This window comes from Callospermophilus lateralis, unplaced genomic scaffold (genome assembly GCF_048772815.1).
Source record: "Callospermophilus lateralis isolate mCalLat2 unplaced genomic scaffold, mCalLat2.hap1 Scaffold_82, whole genome shotgun sequence".
Classification (NCBI taxonomy): Eukaryota; Metazoa; Chordata; class Mammalia; order Rodentia; family Sciuridae; genus Callospermophilus; species Callospermophilus lateralis.
The window spans coordinates 137,966-157,276 of record NW_027516260.1 but is presented as its reverse complement, the minus strand read 5'-3'; positions in this window follow the sequence as shown (position 1 = coordinate 157,276).

Here is a 19,311-nt window from a genome sequence, read left to right as displayed (position 1 = left end):
TGAAGAACTGAGAGGGAGCTGAGTCGCTGTGGTCGCTGTGGTGGGTAGCAGGTTCAGTTACCGAGGCAACAGGCCACGGAGGCTGGACCTGGGCCTGTGGACATTTTTCTATTCTAGTTCCTCTTTTGATTTATGAATCTCCTCTGCAGTTTCCCCGGAGGAAACTCCTCTGACAGCAACTTTCAGGCAGACCAGAGCCTGGGAGATAGAGGAGGAAGTAGGCCAGAGGGAGCATCAAAGCAGAAGAAAGCCCCAGCCTTAGCTGGCAGGGGCACAGGGAGACTGCCAGGTGCCAGGGGATTGGAAAGCCATTTCCTCGTGTCTTCACTGCAGGAGCGGTTCTATGGCATCCAGCCCCTCCCAGCTGAGGGAGGAAGCATGTATTGTTTCGAGGAACCAACTCATCTCAGGACCAGGCTACTATAACCCACTATATTTCCCTCTTTGCCTTGGCTTCTAGGAAGCTCTTAAGAGAAATATTCCCTTTAATCTCAACAACCAATTCAGTCCAGGTGCTAGAGAGATTTCTTTCAATGTTTCCTTTTGGATAAACGTTTTGAAATGTTTGCTTTAACACCGAGTAGACACCCATTGCATTTTTGTAAGTGGAAGAAATGTTATAACAAACAAACATTTCATAGTGTGAATCTGACAGCGAGGTGGAGCAGATGGTGAAGGACGGGAGCAGCACAGGACTGGGCAAGGCAGGGTGGCCTGCGGAAGAGGAGGGTGAGAGCCACTTAGCAGGGATGAAGGGTCCCAGGGGGAGGAGGTGCTTGGTGCTGGGGTTAACTGTCAGGGGGAGGGGGGTGCGAGGAGCTGAGGAGGAAAAGGTTGAGTGGAACCAGGTCAGGAGGGAAGGGAGGAGTGCCCCAGGCAGTGAAGCTTGCAGGGACTGGGTCCCCCAGGCAGTAGGGCAGCAGGTGAGCTGGGTGGTGGGCAGCAGCCAGGCCTTGCCTTCAGGGAAAATCCTGGCGTCTATCCTGGGGTCTGAATCCTCCCGCTCTTGGGAGGGTTCCTGGGGAGCTGGCCTCACTCTGGGCCTGGCTGTCCCAGACCAGGTTCTGTTGCCCCCCCTGGGGATATCCAGCTGATGCAGCCACACCCTTCCAGCCTGGGTGAAGGAGAGGCTGGGAGAAAGGTCTTCAGATGCCCTGATGCAAATGCAGCAATGGGAACTCCCCAGGGGCAACCCAGGCAGCCAGAGCCCAGGACCAGGGACAGGTCAGACCCACAAAATGACCCATCTCACCAGGATTGGGGGCCTGCCTGGATGAGGGTCTGCTTTTCTGAGCTTCATCTCTAAGCTGGAAAGGATATCGCCTACCTGAAGGGTTGTTTTGAAGAGGTGGGTTTACAGATGCACATGACTTAGCAAAAAAAAAAAAAGTTACTTAATAAACATTGACTCCAAATCAGAAGTGCTAGGAAAGAAGCCCTTGATCCAGCCACTCCTGTTCTCCATACCCGTGCCACATCTCAAGTCTGCTGCTCAAGTTTCAGAAGGGAGATTAGTCAGATGTTCCTCAAGCTTCTCTCTCTCACCTCAGAGTTTTTGCTCAAATTGTTCCCTCCCCTTCCCTCAGCTTGTTACCTACCTCTACTCTCTTGGTCTTACTACCTGACCCCAATTCTGCAGCCCCAGAAACAGAGATCAGCACAGGATTGATGCTCTGTATATGTCCGTCCGACTCCTATTTGCAAGCACTATCTCATTTAGCCCTCGCATGACCACTCGTTTACAAGTTGAAGATAATGAGGGTCAGAGCAGTGAAGAGACTTGCCCAGGTCACCCAATCCATAAGTAGCAATGCAGATTTTTTTTTTTGTACCAGGGATTGAACTCAGGGGCACTTGACCACTCAGCCCCATCCCCAGCTCTATTTTGTATTTTATTTGGAGACAGGGTCTCACTGAGTAGCTGAGCGCCTCATTTTTGCTGAGGCTGGCTTTGAACTCACAATCCTCCTGCCTCAGCCTCCCGAGTCTCTGGGATTATGGGCGTGCTCCACTGCAGCGGGCAAAATGCAGAATTTGAACTCACCTCTGCCTTAAAGGCTCCTGCCCCTTTCTGTGGCTTCCTCTGGCATCCCTACAGCTCTTTGATGTGGAGGGGAGGGTTCAAAGACTCCAACTGCAGCTCCATATAAGTGGGTGGCCTTGGGCAGAGAAAGTCTCGCGGAATCTCTGGATCTCAGTCTCCTCTTTATTCAATGAGTGCCTGCACCAGCAGCGTTTGCCTCATCTGGGGAGCCCACATCCGACCCCAGCTCAGGTCATTGGAAGCCAAGTCTAGGAAGGTGGGTCCTAGTGTTCGCCTCCTCTGGACGCAAGGATGGAGCTGAGAACACTGAGCCTGTGGGCAGGAAGCCTTCTGCCTGGCAGGTGGGAAAGATCAGGGATGAGAGGCCAAGGGATGTGGATCCCAACCCCGGATCTGCTCCCTGCCATCATCGACGCCCTGGTTCAGCAGACAGGAGAGCCAGGCTGGGTGCAGGGGGAGGTCCTGCAGTTAGGAAGCGCATGTGAGGCTCCAGGTGTCACCCTGGAGCTGGAGGCCCACGAGAGAGGCTCGGGCACAGGGAGGAACCGTGAAGGGGGCGGGTCGGCTTGGAGTCTGTGGCTCTCCTGTAGCCAGGGTGGGGCCGCCGGGGATCTCACAGCCTCCAGGCCTGTGACTCACACTGTTTGGGTCACAGCCCTCCTGGCGGCATGAAGTCACATCACACAAGTCTCTGCTGCTCCTCACCCACCACGTGCCCAGGCACCTCTAATACCCACCGTGGCCCAAGCCCTGGCTGTGGCAGGTCCGTGCGTACACGCCACCCAGCATGTGTGGATTGGGTGTTGGGACTGGCTGCAAGAACACTCTGGCAGGGGGGCCAGTGCCACCCAAGGCACCTGCAGACCTTGTGTCAAACGCTGGCCATGGGCTTGCTGTGGTGTATATGCTGTGTGTTCTCAGGCAGGTCCAGGCACCTCTCTTTTAATTTTTTTGGCACCGAGAATGGAACCCAGGGGTGATTTTCCACGGGTGTGCATCTCCGGGCCTTTTGATTTCTTATTTTGAGACAGGATATTGCTAAACTGCTGAGGGTCTTGCTAAGTTACCCACGTTGGCCTTCAACATGCGATCTTCCTGCCTCAGCTTCCCAAGTGGTTGGATTGCAGGTGTGCACTGCCTGACCCAATTCAAAACCTCTGTGAGAATTTATAAGATGTGTGTAAATGTTGGCTCAGAAGCTTCTAGAACACTGGCCTTTCTCCTCCTGCCAGGTCTTGACCCCTCACCCGAACTCCCTCCCTGTCTCCTTCCTTTGAATCAGTCCCATGTCACGGCTCCTGAGAGTCCTCATGTCGTTTGTTGTATTTCGCAGATTTCATTACTCTACACTGACCTGATGACAATGACCCTTATCTATCTATTTATTTATTTATTTTGCAGTGCTGGGGATTGCACCCAGGGCCTTGGGCATGGCAAGCACATGCTCTACTCCCAGCCCCCAATTAGATTATGATGCCCCCAAATGTAGGCACCATGTCATTTCTGTCGAATGTCTCTCTATTGAGGTGTGACAGACATGCCACAACATTCACCTAAGAGTCTAATTCACTCATTTTTAGTAAATACACCAAGTTTTCAACCATCACTCCGATCCGGCTTTAGAATAGTTGCAGTCCTCAAAAATCCCCTGGTGCCGGGGCTGGTGGTGCCCACCCGTAATCCCAGCCACTCGGGAGGCTGAGGCAGGAGCATCACAAGTTCAAGGCCAGCCTCTGCAACTTATCAAGGCCCTAAGCAACTTAGCAAGACCCTGTCTCACAATTTAAAAAAATAAAAAGTGCTGGGGATGTGGCTCAGAGGTTGAGTGCCCCTGATTCAATCCCCAGTACACACCCCCCCTCAAAATGTTTTTTCAGTGCCCCATATATTTTTTAAAAATCCATATGTGTAGTTTGCTGTAGACGCTGTAACTTCTGGTTGGGGGTGTGTAAATTATGAAGTGATGCTCATGAAGAAAAGAAGAGTCCCTGAGAAGAAAACATTCACTTCTGGAGGGAGAGAGAAATCAAAGAACGACTGGAAAGGAAACAAGAAAGTGATCAACATCATAAAGGAGTTGGCAGGGGCTGGCAGAGTCTGTGAGCCAGAGAGGGCAGGAGAGGCCAGGGTGTAAGCACAGGTCAGAGTCCAGGGGCAGGTGCTCATGAAGAGGTAAATGGGCCAACTCTAGGGACACCAGGCCCTCCTGTCCTGCAGGTAGAAGCAGCAGCTGGCTCAAGAGTTCTCAGGGCAGTTGGTCTTGAAAACACAGATCCCCTCAGACCCAGTGGTGCAGGCATGGCATCCCAGAGACTTGGGAGGCTGAGGCAGGAGGATTGCTTTCATTAAAAAAAAAAAAAAACACAAAAAACAGTAAAATTGTGAGGACTTCTCATGACTTGATTTTGAATGGGTATATGTTATACTAGTCTCTACATTTTTTTTTTTTGCTTATAATACTTCACTTGAAAGCCAGCATTCATTACATTTTGTTAGTATAAATGTATGCACGGGTGGGGGGGAAAGTTTTAAAAAGTATACAGAAAATAATCATTCATCTTGGTTATTCCTGAATGATGACATTACTGATTATTTTAATTTTCCTTTTTTGGGTACTGGGATTGAATACAGGGGTGCTTTACCACGGAGCCACATCCCCAGCTCTTTTTTTTTAAATTTTTTTTATTTCCAGACTGGGTTGCTACGTTGCTGAGGCTAGCCTCAAACCTGTGATCCTCCTTACTCAGCCTCCTGAGCTACTGGGATTACAGGTATGCACTACCCGCCTGGCTTAATTTTCCTATTTTTACATGTTGATATTTTCTGATTTTCCGGTAGTGAACATGTCTAGCCTGTGCAATGTTTTAACACCTAAAAAGATCCAACAAACATTAGGGAGGGCATTCTGGGCACAGCCCACAGCAGGGGCAGAGGCCTGGCAGTGGGAAGATGCCAGGATGTTGGGTTGCAGAGAGGGGCGTGGTGGGAAGAAAAGCCACAGGAAAGGGGGCCAGTGGAGTAAGGTGTGGACCTGAGAGCTGAGAGAGGGGCTGCGACTTGACCTTGGAGCCCATGAGGCCTCAACCTGGGGCCAGGGGCTTCGGGGGAGCCTCGGGCATGTTCCCAGGAATCTGGCTCCACAGGATCTTCATTATCCAGTGTTTTCACCTGAGTGATATCTGAAAACGAGGAGTAAGAACATGCCCTGATGCTGAGCGCCCCCGCAGCCTTGGGAGGTGGACATGCCCACCCTCAGTGCCTGCGGGTCTGCACCGAGGTCAGCTCAGTGCCCGCTGCCCGACCTGAACTGCTAGGACCCATGAGGAGGGTGGAAGTGGGCCCCAGCCCAGGAGGGTTATTCTCCAGTACCAGGAGCTCAGCCCCCACCTGGGAGGAGTCCAAGGGCCTGGGAGATGTTTTAGACCTGAACAAAGCATTTTAACGACTTCAAAGTAACAACCACCACCTGAGTAATACACAGCACCCAGTTAACTGAAATAGGTACAATTGCAAAATTATAAGTTCCTTTTTTTTTTTTTTGCATATACTATGGATTTAACCCAGGGGCACTTTACCACTGTGCCACCTCCCCAGCCCTTTTTATTTGTTTATTTAAAATATTTTTTTTAGTTGTAGATGGACACAATACCTTTATTTTATTTTTTAAATGGGGTGCAGAGGATCAAACCCAGTGCCTCACATGTGCTAGGGGAGTGCTCTGCCACTAAGCCACAACCCCAGCCCCGTCTTTTTCTTTTTTACTTGGAGAGAGGGTCTTGCTAAGTTGCTTAGAGCCTCACCAAGTTGCAGAGGCTGGCCTCAAACTTGTGATCCTCCTGACTCAGCCTCAGGAGCTGCTGGGATTCCAGGCGTGCACCACCACACCTGGTTTGATTACTTTTGTAGCAAAAAGAAAAATTTATGTTTGGTGTGGGGTGTGACTGTGTTTTAATATGACTGATAAGAGGAGAAACAAAGTATCCAAAGGTACAAAGGTCTTTGAAAGTTTTTAAAACCGTCCTGGACTTGAAACAGGGAGAGGGCTGGGGTGTCGCTCAGGGGTAGAGCCTTCACCCTGTCTGGGTCTCCAGGCTGAAGGTGGAGGTGCATCTGTCTTGGTCCTCATGGACGCATTGAGTGGACTCATCACACGGAGGTCTCAATGCATATTTTCAAATTATAGGACTTGAAGGAGGAAGCCGGCTCCTTCCCTCATCCCTCACACCCACGCAGGCTTCCTGTCCTACCTCTCAAGTCCACCTGGCCAGGCTTCTCCCTGGACCAGGTCACTGGCCTCCTACCCTTGTAGCAGTGGCGGGGGGTGTTAAAGGGACACTTGATATTTTTAGGGTAGTTTTAAGCTCACAGCAAAATTGAGGTAAGAAAGCAGAGACTTCCCATATCCCCGCTGCCCTGTTGCCGCACAAACTCCCCACCGTCGACAACCCCCTACAGAGTGGCCCATTTGCTGCCATTGATGACCCTAGTCTGATACATGAGCACTAGCCGGAGTCCACAGTTTGCATCGGGATCAGTGCTTGGTGCTGGGCGTAGGAGAGGCTGTGAGCTCACTGACCAGAAGATTAAAGAAGGATCACGAGTTCGAGTTCAAAGCTAGTCTAAGCAAAAGTGAGGCACTAAGCAATTCATAGACAATTTAGAAACAATTCTGTCTTTAAATAAAATGCAAAGTAGGGCTGGGGATGTGACTCAGTGTTCAAGTGCCCCTGAGTTCAATCCCCGGTATCACTCCCCCCCCCCAAAAAAAATACCAACTTATATATCACAAAACAATTTGTTAGTACAGTCAATTATGATGATTCCAAATTCAATGTTTGTCAGTAATTTAAAACCACAGATTTGACATACAGGTGAGAGGTGGTTTGTATTAATGATACTTTTCAATGAAAATTGAGTAAAATAATTGGCTCAGCCACATGATGATCATCAGAACACCATTATTCTTTGTACATAGAGTAGTTTCTGAGTAACTTTAGTGAACTTTGTAGGAAGATATATCAAATATGAAAAAGTAGAAGAGACTTTTATTTTGGAAAATAGTATCTTCAATTTCTGACTACACAACTTCCTTGAGTTATGACTTTGGGTAATTTGCTTAGATGGTCTCAATTTTTGGTTCATAAACATTTTTTTTGTACTGGGCATTGAATCCAGGGATACTTTACCACTAAGCCAAACCCCAGTCCTTTATTTATTTATTTATTTATTATTTATTTTTACTTTTAGACAGTGTCTCTCTAAGATGCTTAGGGCCTCACTAAGTTGTCAAGGCTGACTTTGAACTTGAGATTCTCCTGATTCAGCCTCCTGAGCCACTGGGATTACAAGCATGCACCACCATGTCCTGCTTGTTTCATTATCCTTAAATAAAAGACCAAATATCTTTTTTGTAGTTCTCAACAGCATAAAAAGAATTGAAGCAACATGCAGTACTCCCCATATTTCTGAAGAATAATGTAGAAAGTAGAGTGAACTCAACAATGAAATAATTAACAGTCTTTTTACTAAATTTAATAACACACTGAAAGCATTGTTTATGTTCCTCTTTTTTTCTGCAGACAGTTGGAAACTTCTTTCTTAATCCCTTTTAGGAGCAATGCTTTATTTTCTCTCCAGAAGCTAGCTTAAACATCAGCTCCTGTTTGTAGCAGCTAGATATCATCACCCTTGCAAGAGACTCCTACTCATTTATAATTAATATGGCAAACTCTCCTTAAGCACCACCAGTGCACTTTGTAAGGGTCTGAGGACACAGCAGTAAATTAAATCACTGGTTATCCTCCCACTCAAGGAGCAGCATTGAGGGAGATAAATGATACATAAAAGACATACTAAATATTTAGATTGATAAGTATTTTGAAGATAGAAAAAACTGTGTGAAATATAGAGCATCTAGTGTGGAAGGAATGACGTCTGTAGAAAGAGGACAAGGGAAGTTAAACCCATAGGTTGCGGGGGGGGGGGTGATGAATGACTTGTGTACGTTGATGCAGCAGGAATAGGAGCCCTTTATTGTAGGATAACAGAGGTATTAATACATTTTACACAGCTTATCTAATTAGCATAAACTAGATACAGCAGTCAACCAATCAGGAATCTCCACACTTAATGGCTTGCTTTTGTTACTTTACAAACCACGCCCTCTGGCATTTTGCCAGGTGCCATCCAGACTTGTTTACAGACTCTAACATATCCCCCTTTTGTTTAATTTAAATAACGACCATAGTGGTTTTTACACAAACATCATAAATAACCTGCTAGAAACAGAAAGGGAGGATACAAAATGTTACAATATTAATCCAATTGATGGATCCATGCAAAAAGCCCTTGGAAAAATTATACCAGCAATGACACCATTAGCAAAGACACCGGGTTACAATTTGTTGTAGATTACAGTTTGTTATTTCAGTCAAGGTAAAGCAGTGTCTCAATAGATTAACTCACAGTCCAGGTAAATCACAGTCCAGGTAAGTTCTGCAGGCAGCTAGCTTAAGTTGTAGCAGCAGAAATAGCAACAGCTCCGAAGTCTCCTCGGGTTCTCAGCCGAAGTTTCCTCCAGTTCTCAGCAACATTGTAAATTCTTTCACCTTTGTTTTCACCAGCACTGGGACGAAGGCAGGAACTCCGGATGGCTAAAGAAAACCCTGTAGCATTTCACTAAGAAAACAACCTTTTGAACAATTTAGTACATTATTTCAAGGTTTTTTTACATTTGAAATAAGCCATAATAGTACTCATTACTCATCAGCCTCCAGGTGTGGGAGACCCATTGTAGTTACTGGCCTTGGAAATGATCAAACTTCAGGGAAGCCAGTAGCATCTTCTGCCAGCTGTAGCATCCCGGGCAGCCCCAGATGGCCCTAGGGAGAGTCCCAGACTCAAACTGCTTCCGGGCACAGGGAGCAAAAGCCTGTGAGACTGTGCCTCCAGGTCAGGTTTAGATTTGGGCTCGCAGTGGCGTTCCGCTCCCCCGGGCAGGGGGGCGGGGACCGCTTGGAAAATTCTTGCTGCACTATGATCAGCTTGGGCAGGTGGCAGCTGCCTTCTGGTTTCACGCACCCTCCGGTATCGAAAAGTATTCAGTAATAGCCTTTTGCTGCAACTTTTTTTCTTGATAATCCTTTTTCTTCTGAACTTTCTTTTTCTTTCTGACTAGAGTTTCTGGGCTTTTATCAACACATGCCCTATCTATTCTTGGTTCTACTGGGGTGCCTTTTTCTCTTATCAATTTACTTCTCACATCTTCCATATTTCCATCACAGAGACAATACAACATTTCAAGACAAAACAAGACACAAACATACTGCATCAATTTTCTTGAAATGGACATTTTTCCTCTCGCCCTATCTGCCTAGGGATGAGCAGATTGCTCCCATCCTATCTATGGACAGGCAGCTTTTTTTCATCACTTACCCCCGAGTGTCCCGGGGCTCCCCGTACGGGCCACCATCTGCGGGGGGGGGGGGGGGTGACGAATGACTTGTGTACGTTGATGCAGCAGGAATAGGAGCCGTTTATTGTAGGATAACAGAGGTATTAATACATTTTACACAGCTTATCTAATTAGCATAAACTAGATACAGCAGTCAACCAATCAGGAATCTCCACACTTAATGGCTCGCTTTTGTTACTTTACAAACCACGCCCTCTGGCATTTTGCCAGGTGCCATCCAGACTTGTTTACAGACTCTAACAATAGGTGAATTTGATCACGGACTTAAATGAAGTAAGGACACTAGCCATGTGTACATTTGGGAAAACGAAGTCCAGAGAAAGACAACTTCAAGATCTAAGGCAAGAATGTGCATGGTGTGTTCAAGAACACAAAAGAGGTTTGGTTTTATTTCTTATGTTGTCTCCTATTCATACTTAAGGTTTCTGGAATGTAGCAGATTATTATTATTTACTCAGAGCAAACAATTCCTGTACAGTTTCCTTGCAGGCCAGGTCTTTCCCATGGAAGAAACCAACAGAGACTAATTACATTATATGCCTGGATTGTGAGTGAGAAACCCCACCACTTCCTTTGAAAAAGAAAGAAAAAAAATCTGGTAGTGATAGCATAGGAGAAAGAAATCATGCACCATCCTCTGACTTTGTTTGCTGGAAACTAACCATCAAAGTCCATGAGGGGACTAGATAATGCGAGCTCCACCCTTGTGAATGAGTTTGGTGTCTTTATATAAGAAGCTTCAGAGAGCTGCCTCTCTCTGTCCTGTGAACATATGACAAGAAGGCACTCAAAAGACACCAACCAACTGGCACCATGATCTGGATTTCCTAGCCTACAGAACAGTGACAAATAAATATCTACCCTTTATACAATAGTCTAAGATATTTTGTTATAGCAACAGGAACACCCTAACACAGACTTTAAGTAGTTTATCTGCTAAATCTCTAAGTGTCAGTCTTTATGATTAAATCTTGAGTCTAATTCTCACTCTCTGCCCTTCAGAGATAGCTAGAGAAGATAAGAATTTCCTTAAGTGCTGTCAAGTAAGTTCTCTGGCTTTAACATTTTACTTTGCATTAGTGGCTAATAAATATGAGTTATCTTTCTTAAATAAATTTATGGCTCATGGTAACAGTTGCCAAGTTTATAGCCCCTCCCAGACTGGTACTCAAAGTTGATTACTGACTTTTGAAAGAATATAAAGTGTAAAGCTGTTTTGCCCCAGTTTGCTGTAACTCAGCTAATGTATCTGCAATATTTTGTACTGGACTTTGGGGAAGCTTCAGTTGCAACTGTGTTGTAGATCAATTTTCCCTATATTTAATCCTATTTGTACACACACACACACACACACACACACACACACACACACAGTATCTCCAAAGAGCAGTCCACAATATACTTTTTACCTGGTATTCTCTATCTCAGAACTTATACCATGAGAGTTCAAACTAAAATAAGTAGTATATTCAATTAGAATTTAGGGTGAATAATTCTGAACAACCTAAGGACAAAAAGTAATATGACATTAGTTCTCAGTTTCCAGTACAAAAAAAAAAAAAAACACCTCTAGCATTAAGTTTCATTAGTATAACATACTGTCATACTAGCTTGGCTTGCACTTGACGCTCTTTAGCTACTTTAAACCTCCTTTATTCTTTATTTTTGTGTTTACTCAAGAACCATCCTGCATTTTCCTTTTGCTACATTAGCACTTCAAGTCTCATTGTAAAATCATCATAAAGCAAGTATATCAAGGATAGTAACATCATTGTAGCAGGGTGTATTTTGGAGCTAATTCACATTGGTGATTTAGATACTGAAGGCCAAGTAGGACAACTGTGGCCATATTTGGAATATGTGCTCTTGTAAAGATGATATGGGCAAGGGCAGGGATCTTGGAGGTAAACTCCAAATGTTCCCGCCTTTGCCATTCCTGTTAATAATTTCACATATTAACTATTTTAAAGCTTTTGGTGATGATACAGAAGTTAATTAGTAAGGGATTATAAATATATAGTAAAGCACTTAACCTCTAAGCTCTCTGCCTTCTCATGTGTAAAATGAGAAGGTTGAACTACTTGATCTCTGACAGTTTTCAAGGAAATCTGCAGCTAAATCAAGATATAAAAATTTTGATTGAAATAATAGTACACAACAACTAATGTTGAAAAACAGATATGGGGAGTTGGAGCAAATCCTTTGTCTTTATAGATTCCTTTTAATCCTCATTGTTTACTTTAGACAAATCTTAACAATATTCTCAGAGAGGACTAGGCTAGAAAATAAACCAAGCACTATTCCATTTGTATATTTTTTACTTAATTAAAGAACACAGCATTCTATAAATATTTCATGTACATTTAATAGTGTATCCCTCCTATGTTGATCTTATATTTAATTAATTTATTTCTGACATCTCAAACCATAAAGCATGTATTCAAGAAAAAAAATAAAAATAACATTATGGTGCTATCAAAAGCTGGCAGTAGGTAACCAAGTAGCAGTGTCTGTCTCTATTAGAAAAACAAGGCAAAATTTCTACATTTAACCTACCCCTGAAGCTATATATTAAATACTCTTGTCCTCAGCTGATAAGAATAAGGAGAATATGAGAGAAAAATAATGGATATATTTCAAGTTGGCTTTTGTGTTCAAGTAGAGTTCACCTGAAGTTATCAAAAGCATCCTAAATATCTGATTAAAAATTAGGCAAGATTCATCTCTAGATCCCACTTGTTAGTCTCCTGTGATGAGAAAGGAATATTATAAGAATGTTCTGAGATTTCAGGACTGTCATATTTTTGCATCATATAATAACTAAATTCAGACACATAGATCCTCTTGGTAGTATTGTTGCTAACAAGTTGTTTGTAGAAATTTTGCTCTACTAAAATCAGATCCATATGTCTACTTAATAGAGATCCATATGTCTCACCATAGCCTGCATTATTATGATTTCAATTCTAACAACACATTTTTGTCTATCCCACTATATCAAGTGGTGTCTATTATATACTTCTATGCATTCCTCCATCATAAGGATGGATTTCTCATATTAATCTTTATTATAATGTAAAATGGGGGAATCCAACATTGCAGCAGGCGCTGAGAGATCAATTCTGTGACCTCTTCAGCTACTCGAGCAAAGGGAGTCTTAAATCAACTGAATGCTGTTTGCTCAGGATCACTTGAAAATGCTGGGCTGAAGTGGACCTAAGACAAACAGTTTGCATTCCTCAGAGCCCACACCAGGCCCACAGCAGGTGAATTCAGGCTCCCCGTATGCAGTTTCTGGCTGATTGTCTGCCTCTTGCCACCAAACCACTGTGACTCAGCACTACAGACGCTCCTGCGGAATAGAAAAACAACTCTTCGGTTCCTTCATGAATCTTTTGAGGTGATACCAACCTAGCCTTCTTAGGCAGTGGGCCCAGAATTGAGACAAGACCAGGGAGAGCCAGACCAGAACCACCCTTTGCATGGGACACCTTGCAAAGGGAATGAACAGCCACCCATTGCATTGGACACCATCATGGCAGAGAACTGATGTCACCGGAATTCAGGAGAGGGAATAGCTTCATTGAAACCGGCATCAGCAGGTGTGTGACCCTGGGGCCCCTCCTCTCCCCAAAGTGGGAAAATCTCAAGCCCCCCCCCCCAGCTCTCCCGTGAGCATGATTGTCAGACCAAGGGAGTCAGGAGTGGCGCCTGACCCCCGGTACCGCTCCCACCAGCGCTGACAACCGAGGTCTCTTGTGCCAGCTCCCAGGGGCATGGCTACCGGAGGGCAGGCAGAATAAACTGACGGTTCCCAACCCCACACTCCACAACCTTAGGGTCTAGGGGAATGGCAAAGAGAGAGAGTTTGCCCAGTCATTCAAGAAAATTTGGCTCCAGGGAGTGGCAAACCCAGCGTGTAGCCAGTTTTGTGGTGAATGTCACGGGTGAGCTGGGCTGAAGGATAAGAAGGGAAGTGGCTGGGCGCCCAGGATTGGAGAGCTGCTCAGTGGGGGATTGGTTCCTGTGTATTGAAAGGAGAAGCTTTATCCGGTGGGCACAGCTCCACCTACTGGAAGAGAATAATCGAACTCTAAGACTCCATTTTTAATTTTTAATTAATTAGTTAATTAATTGATTTATTATTATTTTTTTCATTTCTTTTCAATTTTTTTATTCCCCTTTTCTTGAATTCAACCTGTTTTCTCTCATTCTCTTTAGTGACTTCCTCTCTCCTCTTCTAATACCTTTCCTCCCAAGGATTCTGATGCTGTTTATGTGTAATTTACTAAATGTGTATAGGTAAATGTTCTGAGGCATTATATAGTGCTACCAATTCCCTAGCTACCCCCAAATACTCCAGACCATTCTCCTGTTAATATTCCTCATCAGTACAGCAATCTTCCAAGGTTGCCAAGATATACCAATCTCTATACCATCACATCACTCGGCCTAAACATAAGTCCCAAGACCAAACTGCAGATTGCTATATGCCATCAGAATCCATACGCATTTTGTGAAATGAATGAATCTGCTTTAAAATGCAATAAAATTCATCAACTCTAGTCATAGTCTCCCATCACAAAGGAAAGACTCTGGAAATATACAAAAACCAAAAGATTGTGTGTGGGGGGAAGCTAATCATGGAGAAACAAACCAAATCAAAAACAAAACAAAACAAAACAAAACAAAACAAAAACCGAACAAGCCTTGAAGTACAAACCATATATCAATAGTAACATTAAGTGTTAATGGCTTAAACGCACCAATAAAGCAACGTAGGCTGGTAACCTGGATTAAAAACAGATCCAACAATATGCTACCTTCAGGAGACACATCTGATTAGAAAAGACATACACAGGCTAAAGGTGAAAGGTTGGGAAAAATCATACCACACACACAGTCATTGGAAGCAAGCACGAGTGGCCATCCTCATGGAATAAAATCGACTTCAAGACTAAGTCAATCAAAAGGTATAAGGGAGGACATTATATAGTGTTTAAAGGAACCATTCACCAACAAGACATAACAATTATCAATATTTATACACCAAATAATGGTGCTGCAACTTTCATAAAACAAAGTCTCCTCAAGTTCAAGAATCAAATAGACCACAACACAATAATTTTGGGTGACCTCAGCACACCTCTCTCACCATTAGACAGACCCTCCAAACAAAATTTGAATAAAGAAAGTATAGAACTCAATAACACAATCAATAACCTAGATTTAACCAACATATATAGAATATATCAACCATCATCAAGTGGATATACTTTTTCCTCAGCAGCACATGTATCCTTCTCAAAAATAGATTATATATTATGCCATAGGGCAACCCTTAGTAAATATAAAGGTGTGGAGATAATACCATGCATCTTATCTGGTCATAATGGAATGAAACTGAAAATCAATGACAAATGAACGAAGGAAAAATCGTACATCACTTGGAAAATGAACAATATGTTACTGAATGATCAATGGGTTACAGAAGACATAAAGGAGGAAATCAAAAAATTCTTAGAGATAAATGAAAATACAGACACAACATATCAAATCTATGGGACACAATGAAAGCAGTTTTAAGAGGGAAATTTATTGCCTGGAGTTCATACCTCAAAAAAAGAAAAGAACAACAAATAAATGAGCTCACACTTCATCTCAAAACCCTAGAAAAGGAAGAGCAAAACAATAGCAAATGTAGCAGAAGGCAAGAAATAATTAAAATCAGAGCAGAAATCAAAAAAATTGAAACAAAAAAACTATTGAAAAAATTGACAAAGCTAAAAGTTGGTTTTTCAAAAAAACTAAATAAATCGACAGACCCATAGCCATGCTAATGAAGAGAAGATTAGAGAGAACTCAAATTACTAACATATGGTATGAAAAAGGCAATATCAAAACAGACAATACAGAAATACAGAAGATAATTAGAAATTATTTTGTTTCCCTATATTCCAATAAAATAGAAGATAGTGAAGACATTGATAAATTTCTTGAGTCCTATGATTTGCCCAGATTGATTCAGGAGGATACACACAATTTAAACAGACCAATATCAATGGAAGAAACAGAAGAAGCCATCAAATGACTACCAACGAAGAAAAGCCCAGGACTGGATGGGTATACAGTGGAATTTTACAAAACCTTTCAAAGAAGAATTAATATCAATACTTTTCAAGTTATTTCAGCAAAGAGAAAAAGATGGAGCTCTTCCAAATTCATCCTATGAGGCCAACATCACCCTGATTCCGAAACCAGACAAAGACACTTCAAAGAAAAAAAACTAAAGACCAATATCTCTAATGAACCTAGATGCAAAAATTCTCAATAAAATTTTAGCAAATTGGATACAAAAAAATATAAAAAAAAATGTGCACCATGATCAAGTAGGATTCATCACAGGGATGCAAGGCTGGTTCAATATATGGAAATCAATAAATGTTATTCACCACATCAATAGACTTAAAGATAAGAACCATATGATTATCTCAATAGATGCAGAAAAAGCCTTTGACAAAGTACAGCATCCCTTTATGTTCAAAACACTAGAAAAACTAGGGATAACAGAAACTTACCTTAACATTGTAAAAGCTCTCTATGCTAAGCCTCATTCTAGCATCATTCTAAATGGAGAAAAACTGAAAACATTCCCTCTAAAATCTGGAACAAGACAGGGATGCCCTCTATCACCACTTCTATTCAATATAATTCTTGAAATACTGGCCAAAGCAATTAGACAGACAAAAGAACTTAAAGGCATAACGATAGGAAAAGAGGAACTTAAATTATCACTATTTGTGGATGACATGATCCTATACCTAGCAGACCCAAAAGGTTCTACAAAGAAACTACTAGAGCTAATAAATGAATTCAGCAATGTGGAAGGATATAAAATCAACATGCATAAATCAAAGGCATTCCTGTATATCATCCACAAATCTTCTGAAATGTAAATGAGGACAACCACTCTATTCACAATATCCCCCAAAAAATAAAATACTTGGGAATCAACCTAACAATACAGGTAAAAGATTTATACAATGAAAACTACAGAACCCTAAAGAGAGAAATAGAAGAAGATCTTAGAAGATGAAAAAATATACCCTGTTCATGGATAGACAGAACTAACATCATCAAAATGGCAACATTACCAAAAGTTCTCTATAGTTTTAATGCGTTGTCAATCAAAATCCCAAAGACATTTCTTGTAGAAATAGATAAAGCAATCATGAAATTCATATGGAAAAATAAAAGACCCATAATAGCAAAAGCAATTTTAAGCATGAAGAGTGAAACAGGCAGTGTATGATACCAGACTTCAAACTATACTATAGAGTAGTAGTAACAAAAACAGCATGGTACTGGTACCAAAACAGGTGAGTGGACTAATCTTACAGAATAGAGGACACAGAGACCAATCCACAAAATTACAACTATCTTATATTTGACAAAGTTTATAAAAGCATGCAATGAAGAAAAAATAGCATCTTCAACAAATGGTGCTGGGAAAACTGGAAATCCATTTGCAACAAAATCAATCTGAATCCCTTTCTCTCACCTTGCATAAAAGTTAACTCAAAAGGAATCAAGGAGCTTGATATCAAAACAGAGACTCTGCATTGATAGAAGAAAAAGTTGGCTCTAATCTTCATATTGTGGGGTAGGGCTCCAAATTCTTTAATAGGACACCCAAAGCACAAGAGTTAAAAACAAAAATCAATAAATGGGACTTACTCAAACTAAAAAGTTTTTTCTCAGTAAGAGAAACAATAAGAGAGGTAAATAGGAAGCCTACATCCTGGAAACAAATTTTTACTACTCACACTTCAGATAGAGCCCTAATATCCAGAGTATACAAAAAACTCAAAAAATTAAACAATAAGAAAATAAATAACACAATCAACAAATGGGCCAAGGACCCGAACAGACACTTCTCAGACGAGGACATACAATCAATCAACAAGGACACAAAAAATTGCTCACCATCTCTAGCAGTCAGAGAAATGCAAATTAAAACCACCCTAAGATACCATTTCACTCCAGTAAGAATGGCAGCCATCATGAAGTCAAACAACAATAAGTGTTTTCAAGGATGTAGGGAAAAGCGTAAACTTGTACATTGCTTGTGGGACTGCAAATTCATGCGGCCAATTTTCAAAGCAGTACGGAGATTCCTCGGAAAGCTGGGAATGGAACCACCATTTGACCCAGCTATTCCTCTTCTTGGACTATTCGCCAAAGACCATAAAAGAGCCAACTATAGGGATACAGCTACATCGATGTACATAGAAGCACAATTCACAAACTACACTGTAGAACCAACTTAGATGCCCTTCAATAGATGAATGGATAAAAAATGTGGCATTAATACACAATGGAGTATTACTCAGCACTAAAAAATGAGAAATTCATGGCATTTGCAGGGAAATGGAATGGATGGCATTAGAGCAGATTATGCTAAGTAAAGCTAGCCAATGCCTTAAAAACAAATGCCAAATATCTTCTTTGATATAAGGAGGACAACTAATAACAGAGTAGGGAGGAAGAGTTTGAGAAGAAGATTACCATTAAACAGGGATGAGAGGTGGGAGGGAAATCTAGAGAGAAGGGAAATTGCATGGAAATGGAAAGAGACCCTCATTGTTATACAAAATTACATATAAGAGGAATTGAGGGGAAAGGGAAAAAAGAGAGAGAAATGAATTACAGTAGATGGGGTAGAGAGAAAAGATGGGAGGAAATGGGAGGGGAGTGGGGTAGTAGAGGATAGGAAGGGCAGCAGAATACAACATACACTAGTAAAGCAGTATGTAAAAATGTGAATGTGTAACAGATGTGATTCTGCAATCTGTATACAGGGTAAAAATGGAAGTTCATAATCCGCTTGAATCAAATGTATGAAATATGATATGTCAAGAGCTTTGTAATGTTTTGAACAACTAATAATAGTAAAAAAAATAATGTAAAATGGATTTTCTTAAATTTTGTCAAGGTTAATTTTTTTCCCATTTCCAAATAACTGGGAAAGCAATTCAATGATAAAATTCAATCCTTGAGCTGAACTGTCAACCTAGTTGTTAAAATAAAGACAGAAATTTGAAAAGGAAAAATTACATATATTCGTGAGATTTCAGTGTCAGGATATTGTAGAAGAGTAGAAAAATTTAACAAAAAATGTTCCAAGAACTCACATTTTTATTAATTGTACAACAGACCTATATTTAAAGAAAACAAATATTAAATAATAAGTTTTCTCCAAATTAAAAGAATAAATTGACACACCAGATATTTAAAAGACATGCATGAGCTGCATGTAAAAGTAGAAATTTAAACGGCTAATAAATGTATGAACACATTTTAAAGTTCAATAATAAACAAAGAAATAAAAATAAAAATGTTAATTAGCCCCAATCTTTAATGATCAATCATAAAGAATTTTATACATGGTGATATTCAAATGCTGGCAATAACTTAAGAAAATAGTATATCTAATATACATTGCTAACTGGAGGATAAAGTAAGAGAGCTTCTTGCAATTCAGTTTGACAATAAATACCAAAAGCTTTAAAATATTTCTATACATCATTTCTCCTTCTGAAAATTTGCCTAATGGAATGAGGAAAAAAAAATAGAACTCAAATTAAAAATTACTATAATCATTGTGTTTATATCATTTATTTATTCTAATTATCTTAGATGTGCAATCACAGAGTTTAAATCAATTGAATCTCTTAAACTGAGTGATGCAAATTAAACTGCAAGGATTAAAATGGGAGTTCATCATTTTATA